At 39.5% G+C, this 5,657-nt stretch overlaps 1 pseudogene; it reads left to right on the top strand.

The window, feature by feature from the left end:
• Positions 1-946, top strand: LOC127032515 (olfactory receptor 4D1-like; annotated as a pseudogene).
• The last annotated feature ends 4,711 nt before the right edge of the window (positions 947-5,657 follow it).

Genomic DNA, 5,657 nt, shown 5'->3' with positions numbered 1-5,657 from the left:
ATGGAGAAGAATCTCACCACCCCAGTAACAGAATTTATCCTCTTGGGTCTCACTCAGAATCCTGAGCTGCAGCGATTCCTCTTTGTGGTTTTCTTCATCATCTATGTGAACACTTAGCTGGGAAACTTCACCATCATCACCACCACGATCACCGACCACCAGCTGAACACCCCCATGTACTTCCTGCTGGCCAACTTGGCTTTCTTGGATGACAGTGAATCATCAGTAAATGCTCCAGAATTGCTCTCAGGTCTCCTCACCCATCTCATTCAATGAATGCATCCTTCAGATATTCTTCTTCCACTTCACTGCTGGTGCTATGGTCTTTTTACCTGTGGGATGGCTGCTGATAGGTACGTAGCCATCTCTAAACCACTGAGATACATGACTATCATGAACTAGGGTGTGTGTGTGGTGTTAGTGTTAAATGCATGGCTGGGTGGATTGGTTCACTCTGCTGTTCAGCTTGTACTGCTCCTCCAGTTGCTGTTCTGTGGTCCAAATGTCCTGGACAATTTCTACTGTGATATCCCACAAGCCATCAAACTGGCCTGCACCGAAACTCACTTGTTTGAATGGCAGATGGTCTTCAATGCTGGAGTGCTGCTCATACTAGTATTCATCATTCTGCTGATTTCCTACGCTGTCATCTGATTCTGTCATCTTAGTCAAGATCAGGACACATGTCATGGAAGGGAAGCCTAAGGCTCTGTCCACCTGTGGAACCCAAATTATCATGGTGTGTTTACAGTTCATACCTAGCATCTTCATCTATGCTCGGCCTTTCAAGCAGTTCACGCTGGACAAGGTGATATCTGTCATTTACACTGTAATCACCCCAGTGCTGAACTTGATGATCTACACGTTGAGAAACGCAGAGATGAAGAAGACCATCAAGAGACTGATGAGGAGAATGCTCTTCTCAGGGAGGGAAAGAGAGACATAATTTATCTTTCAATCTTACATTTGTGTTCAAAATCTAATTTGTGCACTGTATCAGACAGTAGATATATGTGGTATGTGAAAAGTGTGTGGAGTAAAAAGAGATGAAATACTGCACGCTCAAGAGAATCTGTGCTCACAAACACATTATAGACTGAGGGCAAGAACCTCCATGTAAGTAAAAAAAGCAGTCGGTATAAATATGACCTAGCTCCATGAGGGTAAATGGGTCAGTTCTCAGCAGGAGGAAATGGGGGCATCCTTCCTAATTGGCTTCCACCAGTTGGGCTTTTGACAATGAGAATTGCTGGCTGAAATCTCTCTAAGAATGATTTCAACTAATGAGGAACTCATGAAAATCAGTTCCTTCTCCTAAAAAAGATCTGTTCAGTAAATTGTGTATCAGAACTAATGGACTGATTGTGGTGAGGAAATTACTATAGAATGTCCCAGCAGGTGAACAGGAACAATTTTTTCTTTATGGCTTATTCTTTTCTTCCTTTTACATATATACCATTTATGCACATTTATCATGTGACTTCATATCAGAGTGCTTTAATAACACTGGGATATAATTATAAGAATTAATTGATTTCAATTTTGTTATATAATATTTCAATTTCTGTCTATGACTTCACAGGTTAAATTAAATTAGTCTTTGGTGGCCTTTTCTGCCAAATCATGATATAAAAGTGCAGTTATAAATAGAGGAGGGAAACATTTTTTCTTGGATTTGTTCTAGTGTCCTTTTCACTGGTAATCTATAAATAACATTATAAAATGTTTTCATATATTTTCCAGAGTTTTATTTTCAAGGAAAAAAAGGAACTTTCATTCTTAAATATATTTAGTTTTAACTTTTTCTACATTTCCTCCTTTTTTCTAAGAAAGAAAGAAAGAAAGAAAGAAAGAAGCAGTTACTAGATTTTTACAATATGAGTAAAACAAATAAAAATAGTTATGTTAACTTTTCACAGAAAATTTTGCTTTTTTCCTTTCCCAAGCAGTTCTATATTTTCAAATTTGACATACTAAAGAAAGTTCTATAGTGAAAAATAGTTTAAAAGGGTCTCTCTTTCCTGAAAAGATGGATCCTCCATGTGTATCAAAATTGGCTTTTCAGATCTAAAATGAATTATGACTATTTATACTCCTGTAAGATCTCCTAACCAATGTGGCTCTAAGAGAACAGCTAGCAGCTACTTCTGGCAGCAACATCTTAAAAAAAACACTCTTAATGAATTTCAAATGAAGTACACCTGTATATAATGAATGAAGACAACAGGAATGTAAAAAAAATAATAAAGGAATGGTTTTCGACAGAGAATGAGGAGGACAGGGCTACAAAGAAGCACTGAGACAGGGTGTGAAGGAGACAAAAATATTTTTAAATATGTTGAAAACATTATATATCATAAATATTTCTTTACTGACATGATGATTGTAAAATAAGGTGGCTCTTTACTGAAATTAGAAAATAAAGTGAAAATATTCTAATATGTTTTTGAGGATTTTTTGAGGCATAAAAATAAAAAGCATAAAATCAAAATATAATTAATTCACTCTTTGGGTTTATTATTCTTCCCCTTTTTCTCTTCCTCTCTTTCATTTCTCATTAGAAAAAGTAGTGAAAGTAAAAAAAAAAGATTAAAAGAGGGCAGTAGTAAAAAACTAAGAAAAGAAAACAAAACTGAAAAATCAAAACCTAAACATTTTAGTCAAATATGTCATGAATATTTATTTTTAAAAGAATAAGTTATTTTTGAAACTTTTGAATTGCAAATGTTGAAAATTTTTGTGAAATATTTTGTGTATAATTAGGTTAAAAAGAATTAGATAAATTCATAGAGGATATGTCCGTCAATGGCTAAGATGGCCAGGGATGCAACCTCATGCTCCGGGTGTCTCTAAGCTACGGACTGCCAGATGCTGGGAGTGGACAACAGGGAATGGACCACTTGATTGCCATGTCTTGTTCATTTCCTTTGGGGCATCTGGCATTTGCCACTACTGAAGGACAGGATACTGGGCTAGATCGACCAATGTTCTGACCCACTATGGCAATTCTTATATTTATAACTTTTAAGGAGTTAAATTGTTGTTTGGCTGTGAAAATTAATAAAGCAAAGAAAGGCCTCTTCTTATTCAACCGAACTGCAATCCAGGAGTATCAGTGATTTTCAGTGGGACTTGTGCACCTAAAATCTTAGAATCATAGAATATCAGGGTTGGAAGGGACCTCAGGAAGTCATCTAGTCCAACCCCCTGTCCAAAGCGGGACCAATTCCCAACTAAATCATCCTAGCCAGGGCTTTGTCAAGCCTGACCTTAAAAACCTCCGAGGAAGGAGATTCCACCACCTCTCTAGGTAACCCATTCCAGCGCTTCATCACTCTCCTAGTGAAAAAGTTTTTTTCTACTATCCAACCTGAACCTCCCTCACTGGAACTTGAGACCATTACTCCTTGTTCTGTCATCTGTTATCACTGAGAACAGATAGTTGAAAGCAGCTATCAAATCCTCCCTCACTCTTCTCTTTTGCAGACTAAACAATCCCAGTTCCCTCAGCCTCTCCTCATAAGTCATGTGCTCCAGCCCCCTAATCATTTTTGTTGTCCTCCGCTGGACTCTTCCCAATTTTTCCACATCCTTCTTATAGTGGGGGGCCCAAAACTGGACACAGTACTCCAGATGAGGCCTTATCAATGTTGAATAGAGGAGAATAATCACGTCCCTCGATCTGCTGGCAATGCCCCTACTTATACAGCCCAAAATAATTTTAGCTTTCTTGGCAACAAGGGCACACTGTCGACTCATTTCCAGCTTCTCATCCACTGTAACCCCTAGGTTCTTTTCTGCAGAACTGCTGCAGAGCCATTCGGTCCCTAGTCTGTAGCCATGCATGGGATTCTTCCATCCTAAATGCAGGACTTTGCACTTGTCCTTTTTGAACCTCATCAGGTTTCTTTTGACCCAATCCTCCAATTTGTCTAGGTTCCTCTGTATCCTATCCCTACCCTCTGGCATATCTACCGCTGTCATAAACAGATAGCTAAGGGTTAATGTCTCTTTTACCTGTAAAGTGTTAACAAACAGGGAACCAAACATCTGACCAGGGGACTAATCAGGAGACAAGATACTTTCAAATCTCGGTGGAGGGAGGCCTCTGTTTGTGTTTTTTGGGTTTTGCTTTGTTCTCTCTGGGCTCTGAGAGTGACCACCTGTACCTACAGGCTCTCTAATCTTCTATTCCAATTTTGTAAGTACAAAGGTAGAAAGGCAGTATAGTCTTTTTATTTGTTTTTTCTTTATTTGCAAATGTGTATTTGGCTGAAAGTATTTTAAATTGTATTTCTGCTGGAGGAGGCTTTTTTTCTCCAGTTTCTATAAGCTGACAGACCCTGTAATATTCCATCTTGAATTTACAGTGATTTTCATTATTCTTTTTTTCTTTTATTAAAAGTTTTGCTTTTAAGACCTGTCTGATTTTTCCCCTTGTTGAGGCTCAAGGGAATTGAGTCTGTACTTAACAGGGAAGGAGAAGGTAGGGGGAGAGGAAGGGGGGGAACCCACCTGATTTCTCTGTGTGGTGATTCAAGGAGTTTGAATCACGGTGATTTCCTAGTGTACCCAGGGCGGGAAAGATCTGGGAGGAAGAAAGGAGAAGAGGGAATCCCTTTGTTTAGATTCACGGAGCCTGAATCTGTATATCTCTCCAGGAGCCCAGGGAGGGAACACCTGGAGGGGGAAGGGAAATGGTTTATTCCCCTTTGTTGTGAGACTCAAAGAATTTGGGTCTTGGGGGTCCTCAGGGAAGGTTTTGGGGGAGACCAGAGTTTATCAGACACTCTACTCTAAGTCCTGATTGGTGGCAGCACTACAGGATCCAAGCTGGTAATAAAGCTTAGGGGAATTCACGCTAGTACCCATATTTTCGATGTTAAGGTTTAGAATTGGGAATTATACTATGACAACCACTCCTCCCAGTTTAGTGTTATCTGCAAACTTGCTGAGAGTACAGTCCACGCCATCCTTCAGATCATTAATGAAGTTATTGAACAAAACCTGCCCCTGGACTGACCCTTGGGGCACTCTGCTTGATACCGTCTCCCAACTAGACATGGAGCCATTGATCACTACCTGCTGAGCCCGACGACCTAGCCAGCTTTCTATCCACCTTATAGTCCAGGGGTAGACAACCTATGGCATGTGTGCCGAAGGCGGCACGCGAGCTGATTTTCAGTGGCACTCACACTGCCTGGGTCCTTGGCCACAGATCCGGGGGGCTCTGCATTTTAACTTAATTTTAAATGAAGCTTCTTAAACATTTTAAAAACCTTATTTACTTTACATACAACAATAGTTTAGTTATATATTATAGACTTATACAAAGACATCTTCTAAAAACATTAAAATGTATTACCGGCATGCGAAACCTTACATTAGAGTGAATAAATGAAGACTCAGCACAGCACTTCTGAAAAGTTGTCGACCCTGTTATAGTCCATTCATCGAACCCATACTTCTTTAACTTGCTGGCAAGAATACTATGGGAGACCGTATCAAAAGCTTTGCTAAAGTCAAGGAATAACAAATCCACTGCTTTGCCCTAATCCACAGAGCCAGTTATCTCATCATAGAAGGCAATTAGGTTAGTCAGGCATGACTTGCCCTTGGTGAATCCATGCTGACTGTTCCTGATCACTTTTCTCTCC

The sequence above is a fragment of the Gopherus flavomarginatus genome, chromosome 12 (genome assembly GCF_025201925.1).
Source record: "Gopherus flavomarginatus isolate rGopFla2 chromosome 12, rGopFla2.mat.asm, whole genome shotgun sequence".
NCBI lineage: Eukaryota > Metazoa > Chordata > Testudines > Testudinidae > Gopherus > Gopherus flavomarginatus.
Note: the sequence above shows the minus strand (reverse complement) of the source record. Positions and strands in the feature narration are given on the sequence as shown.